This window comes from Phoca vitulina, unplaced genomic scaffold (genome assembly GCF_004348235.1).
Source record: "Phoca vitulina isolate PV1807 unplaced genomic scaffold, GSC_HSeal_1.0 scaffold7, whole genome shotgun sequence".
In the NCBI taxonomy this organism is placed as follows: Eukaryota; Metazoa; Chordata; class Mammalia; order Carnivora; family Phocidae; genus Phoca; species Phoca vitulina.
The window spans coordinates 39814422-39834103 of NW_022589710.1; positions in this window are offsets into that span (position 1 = coordinate 39814422).

Sequence of the window (19682 nt, forward strand, 5' to 3'; positions counted from 1 at the left end):
GCATCCCAATGGTTGTGTTTACACCACTGGGGAAATAGCAGACCTTCTTAAATGGGATTGCTGATGACTTCTCTTAGTAACTAGCCCAAGTGGCTTTGGGTGTCAGGTGATTAGTCTGTGCAGGGGAAAAGGGCTGAGGGCTGAGGAGGTGGAAGGGTAGGTGGGGGACACATGAAAAATGGTTTCCTGCTGTATTCGTCGGCTAAGGCTGTCATCGCAGAATAGCTTAAAGAACAGAAATTTATTTTCTCACAGTTCTGGAGACTGGAAGTCTAAGATCACAGTGTCAGTTTGGTTTCTCCCAAGGCCTCTCTCCTTGATTTGCAGATGGGCGCCTTCTCACTGTGTCCTCACATGGTCCTTCATATGTGTGCGCTCCGAGTGTCTCTTCCTCTTCTTATGACACCAGTCTTCTTGGATTAGGATCCTGTTCTTACGACCTCATTTAACCCTAATTGCCTCCCTTTAAAGGCCTGCCTCTAAGCACAGTCATATTGAGGGTTAAGACTTCAACATATGAATTTGGTGGTGGTAGCGGAGCGGTGGGGGCGGGGAGGGGGGGAGGAGGGGCCACAGTTCAGTCCATAACAGCTGCCATAACTTTTCCTCAACAGATAATCTCCCATCCTCTGATGCTGCCCATCTGAGTGGGAGAAGAGTAGATACTGGTCAAGAAATGGCAGATGGGACTCTGTACAGTCAGTTTGAGAATGGCTAAGCTAGGTAGGGAGTGTGGCTGAGATAGGCAGAGCAAAAAGATGGACATTTGGATACATGAAGAGATGGTAGGATGGATAGACAGATGGATGAATATATGACTTAGGTAGTGCGTCGATGCCACCAGGGCTGACATTACATTCTACTTCTTTGGGGGTATAAATTTTTACAATGCAGGGGTTGCAATCTCAGATGCTCACATTAGGTAACAGAGCTACAAAAAGAGGCCAGGTGCAATAATAGGGAGTAGTAGGGAATGTGACAAATTGTCAAGAGTGTGCCCTGCCTACGGGGCCATGTATACTCAGTTCCAGCCAGTTACTACTTTGTGGTATGCTAGCCTAAAGTTGCCAATATGTCTGATTTTTCAAGAGAACAAGAAATCTTGATTTTCTGATGAAATCTTTCTTTAGATAAATTTTTAAATTATGGCAATTAATTAAAAAATTGTAAAATACTGGATGGGCCAAATCAGCACATTTACAGTCTGAGTGAACCCTGGAGGCTGCCAGATTTCCACTCTTGGACTACTTACTGGGAAGACATCTGTACTGTCATCACATGAGGATGTAGGTGTTTAAGAGCTCCAGCTCATGAGTATGCTGCCTGGGTTCATATTCCAGCCCACTACTTACTGGCTTTGCAATCTTGAGCAAGTTACGCATGTAACTCAGAGTTGTTGTAATGATAAAATTAGTTAATACATGTAGGTGCCTACAACAATACCTGCTGCCTAGTAAGAAAGCAGTAACAGAGCCAGCATTATTAGGTAGGGTCACCAAATCTTTTGGTTTCCTCATCTGGAATGTGGGGACAATACATGCCTTACCTATCCCCCAAAGGAAAAGAAGAATAGGTATGAAAGGGCTTACAAATGTGAGCACATTGCTAAGAAGTACACCATGCACTTCTTTTGTTAACTGTACCTATAAGTGAGGTTCAGCCTTGCCCAATGCTGGGCTGGGAATCCCTATGAAGAAGAGAATAGCATTAACTAGAACCAGTCCTTTTCTCTTCCAAGGGTTATTTGGCTGTTTTCCTATTTGTAGCATTTGGTGAGTTTTTCTTTTATTATTATAAAAAGTTGAAACATACAGAAAAGTAGAGAAAATAGCATACTGAACACCCAAGTACCCTTATCTAGATTTAATAATTGTTACCATTGGCCATATTCGTTTCATCCTGGTGAGTGTTCCTTTCAGGGGTGGAATGCAGCAGTACAGAAATGGGAATGGACTGAGGCATCATGGTACTGAATGGGAGAGATGGGGGAGCGAGTGGGCTTTACCTACCTCAAGGATGCCTTATTCTTGCAAGAAAGCAAGACCCCGTCAGATGTAGATGGTTCCCTTTTGGATGGGACCCTGAAAAGGGAGTTTTGTGCAGGATCCTTTGCTATAGATCATACATTGTTACCACCTTAAAGTGATATAAACTGGGACACGAATTCTTTTATTATTTATAAGGCTTTCACTTATTGTTATTTCTAAGGTTTTAATTTTCTGCAAACAAGAAAACAAGAACGTGTTCTTGTATTGCTCACGAAATTGAAAATTAAAAATTTTTAGAGACTTTCATGTGGAAATGTCTCTGTCATAAAGAATTCAGGAGTTGAAACTGTGGTAGATCTGAGAGAAGCCCAGTAAAATCTCAGTGATAAAAAGAAATGTTGATCGCTAAAAATGAAAGGTTTTAGGAGCAGAAACACTCAGATTCAAAGAAAGTATATGCCAATTATAGAGGGTCCTTTCTGTTAAAGCATTTAAAAGAGTCTCTAAGACATATTGCCCCATTTCTCAGCATTAGCTTTTACTGCATTTGAATGCAAAGGCTTCCCCCTGTGGAAAGGATGTCTTACAAATGTGAAAGCAACTAAACTTTGCTTTAAAATTCTATTATTCAGACCCTTCATTAATTTAAGCTGACATTCCTTCTCAATCGGGGCCAATCATCAAAGCTTTATTGTATTGAGAACCTTGAATTCAGCAACAAAGAGTGTGGGTTTGGAAGGACACGCAGGGAGGGGGAGGGCGGAGAGCTCCCAAGGCCCAAAGAAGGGAGGGGAGGGGAGGAAGGCAGCAGGAGGGAGGGTGACCGGGAAAGACTGGAGTCCTGAGAGGCAGAGGGAGGGCAGAGGAGTTAGCAAAGCTGTGATGCACTGGGGGCGGGGTGGGGGGATGTAGACAGTGGACAGAAGGGGAGGGGAGCTTGGAGAGTCTATGCTGGAAAGCTGCCCCTTGAGCTTCTGCTCAACAACCTGCGACTTTGCCCTCACAAAGTTTTCTCCAGAGTAAGGGTGCAAAAGGGAAACAGGGAATAGAGGAAGAGAAAACCTTCATTTTCTTCCTTTATCCATGTGCCTCTTGAATCTTCTGCCGTGGTACCCTGGCCAGCAACAGGGTGCCGGCAGGAAGTCCGCCCCACCCCGCGGGCCTGGGGTCACGGTCATGTCTGGCCCAGACCTCCAACAGGGCTTTCTCTTCCTTTCTGGCATGATTTACTGTGGGATACATGATGTGCAATGTACTAGGTGGAATGTATTGGGTTCATTGTTAAGGCATAAGGCAGGGAAGGAGCTTTTGAAATGTGCAGACATCACAAACTTTTCTTGAGCATCTGATTTATAACTAGAGTAAAATAAGATTTGTAAAGGTGAACTTTAAAGCCTAAGGGACAGCTGAGTTTTTTAATGTGTGACTTTAATAAATAAAATACTAATTTTGAAAAACCATGTAGACCCTGGTGGTCTTTTGTCTGCACTGAAATAGTTCTCAAGGACACAAGAGACCCCGGTGGACAGTGGGGTGACTGCTAGCCCCTCGTGTCTGGCAACCCATCCAAGACCAAGTCATGGGAGGTGTAGGTCTTCAATCCCCAGCCCACCACGTTCCAGCTTTGTGCCCTCAGAGGACCCCTGTGACCTCCCTGAGTCACAATTTCCCAATGTGTAAAATGGGCATAGAAGTAATCTGCCCAGTCTTCGTTCCAAGGGGCCATGGGGATGACCATGTAGATGAATGGGTAGTTTTCCAGCCTTCACTGGTGGCCTGAGCCTGGGTTAATGCAATGACCCATTCTGTAGTTATAAGACTTAAATTAGATCATGCTATTCCTCTGCTCAAAACTCTGAAGTGGCTCCCTTTTCACTCAGACTGAAAGCAAAGTTTCTCCACTGTCCCTTAGAGCCCAATGTGCCCACCAGCACCTGCCATCCCATCTCTTGTTGCCCCCCCTTGCTCACCTGCCGTAGCCACCCCGTTCTCTGTGCTATTCCTCTCGTCACCAAGCACTCTTCCCCTCACAGACTTTGTACTTTGAACTCTTTGCGGGAATCCTATTCCCTGGCCAGTCCCATAGCTGATGCCCTCACCTCCTTTCCCATGACACCCTTACCTCTAACTTTTTGCCAAAATGTCACCTCTCCATGAGACCTACCTTGTTTAAATTGCAGCCCACTTTCCTTACCCCCATCCTGCTCTACTTTTCCTCTCCTAAAGCACTCATCACCATGCAACATAATAAATAACTGGTTATGTTCACCAGTCACTGTGTGTCTTCCCTGCTACAATATAAGCTCTGGAGGCCAGGCATCTCTGACTTGCTCACTGAATGCCCTAAGCACCAGAGCAGTGTCACGCACATCAAGGACACTCAGTAAATAGGTTGGATCTTTCTTAGGGGTCCAGGATATAAAACCAACCAAAGAAGGACTGTTCTAGTTGAAGGGAATATGAGTTCAAAATCTCTCCCACCACGCCTGCAGGCTCTCCATGGAATACCTTGCTCCAAGGAAAAATTAGAAAACTGCTGACATTCATTCTGATATGTAAAGCCAGTTTTGAAGCTACAAAGTGCTTGTAATGTCAGGCCCAAGGGCCTGGCAAAACGGTTTGTCCACAGCAGGTGCCCAGTTGGTAGAGTGGAAGGGGTCTGGCGGGGAGGGGGCAAAGATCCCAAGACTGGATCCTTGCTGTCTTTCAGGTCTCGGCTCCACCATCACCACTCAGCAAAGCCTTGCCTGTCCACCCTCTCTTCATTCCACACAGCATGACTGTAATAATTTGAGGCTGGAAAACATTGGTAAAGACTTCGTTGAGCAGCTACTATGTGCTAGGCAGTGTCTGCACCCGGTTCACTACATACGTGATCTCGTGAATCCATCAGCCCTCTCACCATTGGCTCTCCAGTGTCTGACGCCAGGCCTGACGCATAGAAGGTGCTCAATAAATGCTCACTTGTTTCCCTAACAACCCTGAGGCAGGTATACCAGTAACCCCATCTTACAAGTGGGGACCCAAAGTTCAGGTTAGGCAGCTTTAATGTCATACAACTCGTGAGTGGAGGAGCAAGGATTTCAACTCTACTCAGACGAGCTCCAGTCACTCTGGTTCCAAGAGAGAATTCGGTTTAGACCAGCCCCCTGGGCTTCCCTCAAGCAGATCTATCCCCTGGCCACACCAGGAGAAGAGAGAAGGGGTATTTCTTTTTTTCCTGGCTTTCTCTTCTCCACCTGGGCTCACCTTTTCCCTTCCTTCAGTTACCACCTGGAGGGGTCTCCTGCCGCCTTTTGATGAATGAGTCTGCTTTTCCTACCCTCCCTGGCTGAGTAACCCCAGAGTTAGCAGTGGTTCATCTTGAATCACAGATCAAGTTCTGAAAGACATTGCAATTTTGTGCTCAAGCTCTCTCTAGAATTCAAATTCTTTGGGAAGGTCATTTGCTGATGAGCAGAATAATGGATTCATCAAGTCTCTCCCTTTAAGAAATATCTGGATGGTCTACGGCCATACCACCCTGAACGCGCCCAATCTCATCTGATCTTGGAAGCTAAGCAGGGTCGGGCCTGGTTAGTACTTGGATGGGAGAAATATCTGGATGTATCTGTTGGTTTCCCCCTGCCCCCTCCCAAACGTGCTCTAGTTAGTTCATTTAATGTAGCTAGAATTCCTCAAGAACCCCCACGCAGTTTTCACTCTGGCCACTTAACTAAGGAAAAGCTCCAATCATGTTGTCTCTTTACATAAACAGAAATCATTTATAACTGGCATGTCCATTATGCCTTCCATATACCCACCCCTAGCTGTGATTTTCTTTCTTAGCCCTTCTTGGGAAATGCCAGCTATTTATACCACTCAGGGACAAAGCAACTAAGTATATGCCCAGATCTATTTTATCTGAGAGGCAGCCTCTGAATCCCTAGCTCCTAGAACATTAGCCCCTCCATAAATCCGATGCATCTCCATAAATCCGATGTTTTATGCCAGATTAAAATGTCTCTTGGAAACTTTTGAGTTTATTTCAGAATTGCCTTTAGAGACAATGATGAACTATAGATGTCATGCAGGTTTTCATTTTCCCAGTGCTTTTTATTTCATCAAGAACCAACAGTGACCTTTAGAATCTGCTACTCCCTCTCAGATACTCTTTGTAGGGTTTATGTTGAAAGACTCTCGGTCGGAGAAGCTCAGGGTTGAGTGTCAGAAACGACCAATTCCACCAGTGTTGCTCTATTAGTAAAAGGCTGCCATAGTTCTCCTGTTGCATGGGACTGCCCTGTGTCCTAGAGGACATTTGTCCTTCCTGCCTCATCCACAGAATGTGAGGTGGGTCCCCCAGGGCCTGGAAGAACCAGAAGTGCCTATAGCAATATTCCAAGTACCCCTGACTGAAAGTACCAGTGACCATATCTCTGAGAGATGGTGAACTGGGGGCAGATATCATTAAGTTCCACCGTTGGTGAGAGGGTGAGCCTATCCCCAGTGTAAATGGCTTCCTACTCTTGTTGCCTTCAATGACCTTTGTTTGCTTTCAAATCTGGTCTTGATAAATATTATTTTATTTATTTTTTAAAGATTTTATTTATTTATTTGACAGAGAGAGTGAGCACAAGCAGGGGGAGTGGGAGAGGGAGAAGCAGTCTCCCCACTGAACAGGGAACCTGTTGTGGGGCTCGATCCCAGGACCTGAGCCGAAGGCAGAAGCTTAACCAACTGAGCCACCAGGCACCCAATAAATATTATTTTAAACTCTGATTTCTCCCATACAAAACTGGGCAGTAGGAGAGAGAGGAGAAACTATCCTCCTAAGAAGGGTTCTGTTCTCCAGAATGACTTTGGACTCTTTGTCAAGTTAATGATTGAGAGAGTTCACTAGATATAAGTTCCCAAGCCCAGCAATTAGAGTCTGGGATAAAAGAGACAGAAATCGGGACAGAAACACATGGAATCACCAGGACCCAAACAGTGGGCTGCGACCGGTGTGTCTTCCCCCCAACTGCACCTCACATCACTCCTGGCTTGTCTGTAGATCCCTGAGTTCCGCTTCTCTCCTGCCCCACAATTTCTAGAAATACTAACAGCTTCTGTAAGGTGAATGGCCAGAGTCAGCATCTTCTGGTAGGTAGGGATCCTGTAACTCCCCAGACCCTGTAAGAGCGTGACTATCCATAAGGAACCATCCTCCAGAGAGGCTGTCAGATGGATCCGTGCGTCTGCTCTTCTTGTCCTGCTTCTTACTTCTCTCTCTCGGGCATGGTTAACCGCACGTGCCAACGCCCCAGCTCCCAGGCCGTCAGGTCCAGCCCTGCCTCCCGCCAGGCCGGCCGTCTTGCTTAGGGCAGTGCTCTGTGCAGCTTCAGCACATCCTGTTTGTTCAGTCCCCTTTGTCTCCCACTGGAGCAACAGGGAGAAAGGATTCCTCTGAGCCCCTTGGATTTGGGCTTTGAAATCAGATCCTGGCACACCTGATTACACTCAATAGCTGGAAATGGTAAGGATGTCCGATGGGCAGAGGGCTCTTGTTTTAAGCTCTGCACACCAGGAAGGCAGGGGCTGGGTCTCCTCCTCGGGACTGCACTGGAGGGGGCAGGATGCTCTGGCAGGAAAAGCAAACAGTGTAGCTGAAGGGAAATTCACTTGAAAAAGAACTTGCGGCAGTGTCCATCAAGGGCCGTATAAGCTGTCCCAGAGGACACAAAATGGGGCTTAGACTCGCTCCTCTCTCCTCGCACTTCCCTAGATGGGAAACATTCAGTTCCAGTAACCGCACGCCCCAGGGCTGGGAGGGTCAAGCTCACGGTCCTGCTTTTTCTGTGGAGGTGTTGCCTCGGAGACCTTGGCAAAGGGAATAACAAAATAGCAGCTTACATGCCCCCGCAGTGGGAAGCTCAGAAGCTCCCAGGCTTGCAAGGGCTCCTCAGCCTCCGCATACCCTGGGCTTTCCCGCAGAGACTGAAAAGTCGTTGAGGCCATTTCACACGTACAAAAAGGCATAGAGCTTCCCTGCACCAACACCCAGCTTAAGAAATGAAAGGTCACCAAAGCAGTTAAAGCCTCCGGGGTCCTCCCCGAACCCATCCTCTTCCCCACCTCTCCAGCGACAACCTCTCAGTCACTCCAGGCCTTTCCTACATGTTCCAGAGATGTGTACGGCCCTCTTTGTGGGAATCACATGCCATCTTCCCCAGATCTGCCAATGCGGCTGCCGTGCTTACTTGCCTGTGATGCTGGTCCCCTGCCTCTGGGCTCAGATGTCACCAACCCTGGAGGGAGGGGCTCTCCCTATCACCTCGGATACTGATTCTGGGTGCTCCACGGCCCTCGGACTGAGCAGGCGCACTATGGCCATGATGCCCGCAGCGTGTGCACCCCACTTCCCCACGGGGCTGCAAATGCTGTCCGGACAGGCGCTGGGCCCCTCTGACTACTCCAGCCAGTGGCCTGGCCCATTGCCTGCTGGCTTACGGTGGGCCCCGTGGAGTGAGTGAGGGAGCGAGTGCCTGGATGAATGACAGCTCAGTTATCAGACTTCCAACATTCTATCCCACTTAACATGGGGAAGTCCCCATGGCCCCAATTCCTTTGATAGGCGTTTTTCACCTCGAAGTCCCAAATCTTCTCTGTTCTGGAAGCACAAAATGAAAAGATCTCTTCCTATTCCTCAAATGAAGTTGGAACAGGTGCAATGGGAGCATGAACTTTCTTCCCCCTTAACTTCAACAAACAATAGTTTCAAAGAGAACCCCGGGTGGGCTTCATGCTGGCCTTGAACCTCTTTTTCTAGGTATCTTGTCACTTGTGTCCTTTGTCTTCTCCTAGCCTGTAGAAATTCTTAAAGACGGGGAAAAATACAAGCCTATTAATCTTGCTTAGAAAATCCACTTTACCGCCACAGAAACAAAATATTGGGAAACAACAGTCTGGCTATTAAGGTGTTCTCACCCACACCCATTGTTCTCTGCTCAAACATTTGGTTGCTGCTGTGTAGACTCAGCTTTAGTCATGGAATTTTAGAGGATGTGCCTCAGAAGTGGGATCAAGAGCAAGCTTGACAGTAATCTGCACTCTAAGCCGATTTGGTGCTCCGGCGCTGAGAACGGGCCCACAGGTGTGCCCAGGAAGGAAGGACGTGTGAAATGAGCGTGAGACCCAGGGCATGTGTGCATGGAGCACAAAGGTCAGATTTTCTTTTACTCGTTTTTCTTTTTTTTTTTTTTACATTTGAAATTTTTATCAAGGTGAAATTCACCTAACACAAAACATGTTAAAGTAAACAATTTAGAGGCAAGAAGTACATTCCCAATGCTATGCAACTATCACCAATATCTAACGTTTTTCACCCCAAAAGGAAACCCCACACGCATTAGTCAGTGCTCCCAAATCCCCCCCTCCTCTCAGCTCCTAGAAACTACCAATCTGCACTCTGTCACTATGGATTTACATATTCTGGATGTTTCAGGTAAATAAAAACATACAGTACGTGACCTTTTGTGTCTGGCTTCTTTCACTAGCATATTTCTGAGGTTCGTCCATCTTGCAGCATAGTTTAAGACTTCATTCCTTTCCTGGCTGAGTAATATTCCATTGTATGGATATACTGAATTTTGCTTATCTCATTCATCCACCAGTGGATATTTGAGCTGTTGGTACCTTTTGGCTATTGTGAATAGTGCCGCTATGAACTTGCATGCACATGTATCTATTTGAGTAACTGTTTTCAATTCTTTGGGGTACTTATGCAAGAGTAGAATTGCTGGGTCATAGAGTAAATCTATGTTTAACTTTTTGAGGAGCTTCCATACTGTTTTCCTCAATGGCTGAACTATTTTACAATCCACCAGCAATGTAAAACCACAGGTCAGATTTTATCCTGATGGGAGTCACAACTACCTCGTTATCAAGACTGTAGGGTCATAATGACTTTCCACCTTTAGCTAGATTCCAGTAAACATGTGGGATTCTGTTAGTATGTGGTCCAATGTTTAGAGCTTCCATATTTGTGAAAGCTGAACTCTACCTATGCCACCCATTACCATCTGTGGGCCAGAAAGAGGAGGAACACCTTTAAAGAGAAAGTGACAAAAGCAAAGTTATATAGTAACCGTGGAGGAGAAAGGCCAGACCATCAGCAGAGCCCCACTGAACTGGACTGGTCAGAAGAAAGGGGCATAGAGCTGGTTTCTTTCTTGAAACCATTTGGAAGGAGTCAAGGCCTATGTTAAATCTATATATAAGTATCATTTGATTGGACGAATAAAAAATACTGCTGTAAGATAATCTTTCTTCTCTCACAGTCTGGTTAGCTGAAGCATCAGCAATTTGGCAGGAAGGCCTTCCTGAGAGAGAGGCTGGGAAGCCCAGGGACAATGTCCTTTCTGTTAAACATGGATCTTTATGGCCAAACATGAGTGAAAGGAGGAAATAGAGCAGGGGGCAGCTCTCAGAGCATGGCCCTGAGAAAGGAGGACGGCCAGAGGAGGCTTTTACGAAAGGTAGGGTCTCCTGGGCATTTTCTGTGAGTATAAGTCCTCAGGAGGATGGCAAGGAGAAGAAGGGGAAGGGTGTGAGCCCTGGGAGAATTAATGCTTCCAGTGGGCTTGGCAGGAAGGAGACTCAACACACCATTTGGAAGTAGGTCTTCGCAGCTCCCTCATAAGGCTTCAGGGGCACAATGGGCTCTGAAACCCCAGTGTATCTGGCTAAGAATAAAAAGCCCTGGGACACAGTTCTGATTTGAGCGCTGCCCTTGAACACAGGGACATCTCAATTTTTCACAGGGCAGGAGGAACTTGTCTTCACTACCCTTCAGGAAACAAAGAACGAACAGCCAGATTACCTTTTGAAGATGGACCACGCCCCTTTCTTGGGACCGAGTGGAGAACCAGTGATGTCAACACGGAAATGAATGATCCTCCTCACCAGCCGTAAGTGAGAGCTTTCGTCTTGACTCTTTAGTCATAATCCAACGGGACATTTTGCAGGGTGGATGGATGTGGTGGGCTAAATGGCAGCCTCCAGAAGATATGTCCACATCCCAACCCCTGGAATCTATGAATGTGACTTTCTTTGGAATAGGGTCTTTGCAGACGTAATTAAGTTAAAGATCTTGAGACAAGATCATCCTGATTACCCAGGTGGCCTCTAAATCCAATGACAAGTGTCCTTGTAAGAGACACGCAAAGGAGAGACACAGGAAAAAGAGGAGGCCCTTTGAGCACAGAGGCGGAGACTGGAGTCATGCAGCCCCAAGCCAAGGAATGGCTGGAGCCACCAGAAGCTGGGAGAAGCAGGGACATGTTCTCCTGGACAGCCTTCAGGGAGAGCATGGCCCTTCCGACATCTTGATTTTGGACTTCTGGCTTCCACAGCTGTGGTGGAATAAATTTCTGTTGTTTTCAGATACCGGGTTTGTGATAATTTGTTGCAGCCACCTTAGGAAACTAATACAATGGGGTTGCACAGAGAGATGATGTGACAGGAGAGAGAGAGAATCTAGAAAACCAAGTCCAGTGCCTGGATTTGCTGCTGGAGTCTGAGGCGAAGTTTATCAACTCTGTGCTGCAGGTCTGTTTCTTCCTGAGATCCTCGCGTATTCGCCCCTCACGGCTGAGAGCGGGGCCCACAGCTCACTCTAGGATGCTACTCAGGATCTGAGGAGGTCAGGTCAGACCATTTGAAATGGTGCTAATAATAGTGACCATGTTCTGCAGAACGTTTAACACACGCTATGTAATTTACATACATTATCTCATTTGATCCTCAAAACAATTCTATGAGGTTAGTATTCTCATCCCCACCTTACAGATGAGTAAACAGAGGCTCTGAGAGGTCATGTAGCCTGCTCAAGGTCATCCAGGGAATGACGGTGGTGCCAGACCTGTGCTGAATCCACAGCATTACGGAAGATTCAAGCCTTACAAAAGACAGTTGTTCGGGCATCCTACAGCATCCCTCAGTGCCCGGCTGGCTGATGAGAAAGGTTTGTTTATTTTCGAAATATTAGCACCATTGACACTACAGTTCGGGTGAGCATCTGGTTAGACCGTGCTAATAGCAGATGGACAGCAAAACATCCACATTCCAGGAAAATCTAGTCCCAACTGATACTGATCAAGATCTTCTCAGCCCCCAGGCTCCGAGCCTTTCTCCCCCCTCAGCCACGCCGGGGGCGGGGGGCGGGGGATGAAACCCCTAATCAAGACGCTGGACAGTCCACAAACAGAACCACCCAGCATAACTCTCTGCCCCGCCAGGAGAAGAGAGAGGAAGCTGGCTGGAGAGCAAGGCTCTGCTCAAGCCCCGTCCTGGGCAGACGCACACTGTTTGGGGCCCTCTCTTCTGCAGGACGGACTCAGGCGGGCCCGACACCTGGAGTCCCTGTGCCTTTCCCAGAGTCACAGAGTTTGGGAGAGATCTGGACTGATCTCCCTCCGGCTGCTGCTTCGGCGGGGTGGTGGGGGGGGGGGGGGGGGCGGGGCGTGCATCGCAGCAGCTTCTTCCCTGTCCTTCCAGCATCTGAGTTGGAGGGAGTGCAGGAGCAGGGAGGCGACCCGAGGGCCTGCCAGATTTCCTCCTACGCAGGCCTCAGTGCAAGATAAAGTCGGGCGAGGCTGTGCCACGGGACAACAGCGTAATAAATCCCCTCCGGCCTCCTCCCGGGCTCATTGTTCTAGGGCAGCAGTTGTTTTGAGTACGATCAAAAGGAAGGAAGAGCACTGTGCTATCAGGCTGGGGAAGAAGGATGCTCTCCTGACCGCTCCTGTTGCCCTTGGCCACCCTCATTTTAAATATGAGGAAACCGAAGGGCAGTGTGCAGTCTAACCCCATCCGCAGAGAGGCTCAGCGCACCGCTCCGAGGCCCCCTGGACCTCTGGGGAGGCGGCGATCCTGGCCAGACTCGCTGACAGCCACCTGGGTCACCCTGGCCTTGTCCTTTCACCCTGGGCAGGGGGCTGGGAGGCCCAGGCTCAGGGTCAGCAGCTGAGCGGGGAGAGCGCTGGAAGTGGGCCCTGGAGTGGCCGCTCCGCTGTTGTTTACCACTTGGGCTGAGAACTGAGGCCAGAAGGCCACAGCCATTGGAAATAATCAGCCCTAAAAGGAACTTCCCGAATTTGGCTGGCCTGGTGCCTGAGGCTCAAGACAGCAAATAGCTCAGGTGGGTTCTTGGGAAGCTGGTGTGTGCAGGCCTCGAGGCCTCCCCAGCACAGAGCCAGGCCCAGACGTGGGCACAGGTGGTGCACGTCGCAGCCCCCACATCTGGATTCCTGCGGGGAGCTGGAGCAGAAAGCATCGGCGTCCTCGAGGCGGGAAGAGCGGAGCTGCGGGTTCCTCCTGAAGGCTGCAGGCTTGGGGAGTCCTCTGCCTCTCTCCAACGGCTGCCCTGCCCAACGCCCAGAGTCTGATTCACCAGGTGCCCAGCTGCGGTGGCCCGGTCACCTTTGTCTGGGCTGGAGGCCACGTCTGAGCCATCAAAGGCGCCTCAATGGGGGAGGATATCAATGTGCTTCCTCAACCAGAAAGGTGGTTTGAGTTCGGCCAAAGCAGCCCAAGCAAACAAGCAGAAGCCTGTCAATGGAAGGATGGGGGCTGCTGGGAGATCACACGACAACAAAATGAGAACCATTATCAGTCTCGTCCCAGCCTGAAGGAGGGAGAGCCTTTGAAGCCACAGACAGGCTGAACAGAACTTTCCACCTGAGAGGCGCTGGAGATGGGAGGTCAGGCTGCACACAGCCCCCACAAGAACTGATCAAAGCCTGCTGCAGAGGGAGGGGCCCACAGCTGCAGCCCTGCTCCCCCCACGGGGCCGCCCAGAGCATTCTGAAGGCAAGCAGGCTGCCCTTGCCGGGGCCTGTGGGAAAACCCAGCACAGAGGCACAGTGTGGCTAGCCCCCCCCAGCGCGGCTGGCCCAGGGGAAATAACCCCCTCAGTGGTCCTGAAAAGAAGAGGGAGGGAATCAAAGCACACGGCAAATGCTAGGACCACCCACCTGATGAGTGCCTACCTTTCCGGAAACAATAGCTCCTGGCTTCCCTGGTGCACTTCTGAAAGAACAAACAGACTGAACAGGCCGCCTCCAAGCGCCACGCTCCCGGGGATCTGTGGGATGCCTGGCCCCTCGGCAGCTGAATTCAATGTGTGTTGGCCTCTCAGTGCCTATTCGGAGCTTCCTTGCATCCACTCTCCTCCCTGGCAACCTGAGAAACAGCAAGAAGCCTCACTCAGGACCCAACAGAGTCCTGTGTGGGTGCCTTTAGTGCGCTTCTCTCAGACTGGACAGCGGTATCTGGCAGGGAACATTCTAGGGTCATCCTCTACACTGCATCCAGGGGGCAAGGGAACGTGGGAAAAGGCTCTGTCTTGAGTGCTGTGTTGGTGCTGCCCGGACTGGACATCCTCAGCCCACCCTGCTGGCCTCGTGCCCCTTCCCTCCTGCCTGCAGCTCACCTTCCCAGGAGCCCGTGCATTTGGGTGCAACAAAGCAAAGCCATTTCCCCTGTGCTCTCCTTCTCAAAGGGATGAGAAAGTTCTTTTCTTCTCCTTCCTGGGAATGGGTTTGAAGGGAGGGTGGAGGGGGATATTAATGTGGAGGCCTGGGAGGTATTTGGGTAGAGGGGGAATGTGTAGAGGAAATGGGTTGCCCAGCAGCGCTGGGGGAAACTGAGCCAAGAATGTTCCAGAACTGCTGGTTTAACCAGTTGGCATTCTTTCCAAAATGGAGGAACAGGGACTAGACAGAGGGCCTCAGGGTAGACTAGACAGAAATGAAGGTAGAGGCATTTCCTCTCCCCCTTCTCCAGAGGCCAGATCCTAAAAAGGGGGTGGGCAGCTGGGAATTATTGACCTGCCACCCACTACTCCCGGTGAGATTTATATCTTTTTATTACTTTGCCCAGAGAGATGGACGGGATTATTTCCATTTTACAGGTGATGAAACAGAGATTCCAAGAAGTGACCAAGGCTCTCCGAGGACCACATGGAGCTGCCAGGCTGGAGCTCAATCCTCAGGAGGCCTGGCTCCGAAGTTCATAACCTTCCCCCCTCTTCCCAGGCCTGCCCTGCCTCTCAGGGCTAGGCATGTATTAGTAGATGCTTCGTAAATATTTGTTAAATTGAACTGAACTGAGCAGCTGAACACACGCAGGCCTCTTTCACCCTAAGAGGAATCCTTTGAGGGTCCGGGTTATGGAAAGAAATTTTCTGAGGCACCAAATAAAATCCTTCTCTGAGGTGCAAGGAGGCCCTTTTTGAAATTAATACCTAATAAAGTTTACACAGACCCCCAAAAGGAAAAACAGAAGGGAACTGGAACAATAAAAAAGCAGAGTAGGTAGATAATAAAACTTCAGAGTGTTGTCTTTCATCCAGGAAGCACAAAGCATTCACAGGCTCTAATTACATCTTCATCCCCAAGGCCCTTTCTGAAGTTGGTAAGCGCATGCTAACAGAACCCCTCATTTTAGGCATGGATGGGTTTGGGTACCAAAAGCTTTTGCAATTCTCCCCAAGGTGAAGGGAACATGACCTCATTCCCCAAACCTGTGTTGGATGCTACCCCCAGCTGTGTTTTCTGGCTCGGCAAATAATACCAAGTTTTCTGAGAGGTTCAGGGGATGGGGGTGGAAGTGAGAAGGTTTAGGAATGAGGGGGGCAAAGCTGAGGCATTAGATCTCATTTTGGCCTGCATGCAGTATAAATCCCCCTGTTTACCCATATGCACGTTCTTTAATTTAGGTGCGTGTTCATCGTGTACATCAGTGGGTGCTAATATGCCAGACAGTTAGCCCCTCTGATGATGGAGACAGGAAGATGGTGTCTGGGCTGACACCCACCCGGGAAGCTCTGGGGGGAAAGTGCTCCTGGTGGATACAGTGGATGTTGAGGCTCAGACATCTGGAGGTGGGTAAGGGGACTTAACTGCAAAGGAGTAATCCTTTTTTTTTTTTTTTTTTGCTGGTTCATGCCCAATCATGTCATTTCTTGGCTTTAATAATATAATAATAATAATAATTGCACATGGCTTTCTAGTGGTTCTCCACTGCCGAGTAGGAATAGCGTTAGGCAACAGATTGCTTCACTAGACCCTGAAGCCCTTTCGTGGTATGACTCCATCTGGGACCCCAGTCTTATTTCTTGTTCTTCTTCTCACTCCTGTGCAGTGATTCCCAATTTGTGAGCTGCAGACCTGTGGTCAGGGGTGTAGAGTTTTAGCAAGGGGTCTGTAACTCTGTACACCACACCAAATGTGGGCTACAGCCCTAATCAATAGTATGTAAAAGGCTATTTGAAAGGGTTGTCAAATTCCTAACAGCTCTTTGTCATTGTGTGTGTTCTTGGGTACTAAAGTTCAACAGCTATCACAAGAAAGGGTGTGCATTATGGTAATGGTTTTTAAACTGGGTTCCATGGAACCCCCCAGAGAGTACCTGAAGTAGAGCTGGGGCACGGATCAGGATGGAGCCAGAGCAGATGGGACCACCCTCCGCCCCCGCCACCATCATGCACACACACACGCACACACACAGCTAACTCATCCCCTCCCCCTGCAACCACAGCATCTCTACTTTTATCACTTTTGCACACCGGGCTTTTTAGTAAGATTTTATTTGAAAAACAGACTCTGCTGGGGAAGGGAGTGGGGTGGAGTTTACAGGCAGTGGCCGAGGACAAAGTACACAGACTTCTAGACAGCCGCTCGCCACTGTTCAGTGGAGCAGTGAGAAATCGGTCGCAGCCCCGTGCGTGCGTACCATGAGTAAAGGACGGTGTGTAAATGACGCGAGGGCAGGCGCTCCCCTGTCCAGACCCGCGGACGCAGCACCCGAGCTGGTTAGTTTCTCAGATGCATGAAGTCCGTCTGGCTCTTGGACACATAAATGAAGTTGTACAGTAGCCAGTCCTATTAGTGATGCAGACAGTGTCCCCTTTGCCCATGCAGTGCTGTCCTGCTGTCCGGGGAGGGGACGGGAGCCCTCCAGAGCACCAGCTCTTCTTGTGCACCAAAGTTCCCACAGGGGTAGTGGTCACTCGGGGCCTATTTTCGTCTCCTTGAATTTCTACCCAGATTAGTCTTTGCTCATGTGGCTGATGCCTCCCACCCAGACTTTGCCCTTAGGTAGCTTGGGGGGGCCTAGAATACTGGGAGCAAAAGGAGGTGGCAAAGCAGGACCTTGAGAGAGGACTTGCGGAAGGTCTTCAGCTGAGCCTCCATCCTCCCAGCCTGGGTTCTGACACAACAGCAAATAAAGAAATGCCCCGAACAACCCAGAACAGTGCTCATTAGCCTGTGAGGCGAAGGCAGGAGACCCAAAGGGACGCCTTTGTCCCTGCTTTTCCCTCTGCCATCCACACATACCTTTAAAAGCCACCTTCCCAACACTCTGACTCGGGGCAAATGCTAAAGAGGGGATGGCAGAACTCTCTTTGACATGAACGCCCCGTTAGAGGCAAACGAGAAACAATAGAAGCAGACCCAGGCCTGTCATGGCTGTGACTGAACCGGTTGGAATGTGGCCCCGTGTGTGTGTGTGTTCTCGCACATGCGCGTGGGCACCCTTCGGGCTGTAACTATGGCTCTGGGCTCCTGTGTGCTGGGCATAGGCTGAGGGGGCCAAAAGCTGTGTGTGTATCAGGGGGCTTCCGGGAGCACCCACACGCCTGGGTGCTCGAACTTACAGATGGAGGTGGTGGGGACCCAAGGGGAAGTTTTGAGAGCGGGAGTGTGTCTGTGTAGGAGCACAGACCTCTGTTCATTTCAGGGGAAATTTAGTGTTCGGGTAGGTGCACACGTATGGCGTGTGTGCATGCATGCAAGTGTGCAGAGGGGAAGCTGAAAGAAAGTTTCAAAAGTCTACGAAAATCCTCAGAAGAGTATCTTGGCAACTCCCCATGCCACAGGTTGGTACACATTCAATGCTTGTGAAGTTCGTTTCCTGTACTAGTTACCAGCCCTTGTTTATGCAGGACACAAAATATGATTTAAGCAAAACCTCCAGGTATCAGAGGTGAGTGGAGGGCCAGGGTATTTTGAGAGGGTGTGGAAGCAGAGTGCAGGGGAGTCACTGTGCTGTGTCTTTTCAAGGACCAGTGAAATCAATTTTCAATATTAATCCATAATTCCCACCCTCGTATGCTTGGGAGAGAGAGAAGGTAGAGATCTGATTTTAAAATTCTGTCCTTTGTCGTTCCGAAGCTGTGTTAGTGCTCGATCCGCTCCTCCAATAGCAGCTGGAACTTCCCGCGCGTGTGTGTGTGTGTGTGTGTGTGTTTTTAAACTTGTCTGGCTTGTTCTGCTCGGAGCTTTCGTTTGTGAGCCCGGCCCCGGGAAGTGTTTATGAGCTTTTTCACTCTGCTTTCTTCTGACTTGCTTTTGTGTGGTGGCATGGAAGGGGAGAGCTTGACTTAAGTGCTCTGTGCTTGGTATGAGGGCCCCAGGTCATACAGGGTCCTCGGACCGGCAGCGCCAGTGAAGTTGGGGAGTTCGACCCAGCGCCACCATGGCATGCACACGAGCACACGTTGCTGAACACTTCAGTATGGGGGGAAACCGCACTCTATAAACAAACTCTCTGGCACGCGAACTCCTCAGAGTCTATCCATCCATGCGACACCCAGATCATAATAAATGCTCAGCGACTGCTAATTAACCTTGGTGCATTCTATTCCAATCAAGGGACATGAAGCCATTACCAGAGTCAACGGAGCCACCATTGTTCTTCGGCAGAGCACGGTACGTAGCTGGATCAGGTGCCCTGAACACACACGGGTTCCCGATGCACCTGTGTGAGAGTCACGAGCCTCTGTTCTTCCTGTAGTCTAGACTCAAGGAAGGAGAAGCACAATCTCCTGGCTACTGGGTTCCATGAAGCAGAGAGCCCAAAGCTATCTGGAAACCAAGTCTAGACAAAACAGCTCTGAAGATCACACCCACAACCTTTGGTGGTGGTGGAAGGAACGAGTACCAATCAGGGAGTGTGTTAGGAGGCTCACTGGGAGGTAGAAGTGAGAAGAGCCATACCTTGTCCTCTATCAGGCCAAGGTCTAAGACCTGCTTAAGGCTGTTTCTGATCCCAGCGCTCCTATGGCGGTGGGACCCAAAGATGCCGATGGGGTCACTTCCCAGGGTTTGCCCTGGTCCAATGCAGGACTTCAGTTGTTTATGGTGATAGGAGTTTGCTTTATATTCCATCCCTGCTCAGTTGGCATCCCTCCATCACCCTCAAGCAATTCATAAAATTCCATCACTGGGAGACCTCTGAACAATGGCAGGACTCGAAAGATTGGGACCTATGACTCCTCAGTGAATTCTGAAACTCCTTTGAAGCAATGCCTAAAGTTCAGGGAGAAGCTTGCCCAGGAAAAAAGACCTTGAGGCAGCAGTGGAGATGGAGACAACGAGGTACAGATCATCATTCTTCAGAGGCCTGCTCAGCTCCTGTTTGCTGGGGACCCTTACATAGAGTTAACCTTCTATGCAAGCCAGGGTAGTACTCTGTTGATCTGTGACTCTGGGCAAGGCCCAACAGAGCCACCTTCCGGAGTGCTCTAGACAACTATGATCGCAGCCTGAGACATGTCCTTCCTTGGCTGAAAGGGTCTCTACCTGGAGCTGGGCCTAGCCCTGGAGGAAATGGGCTCCTGTGGGAAGAGACTTGCACTTGCCCCTCCTGCTTCAAGGCAGCAGATTC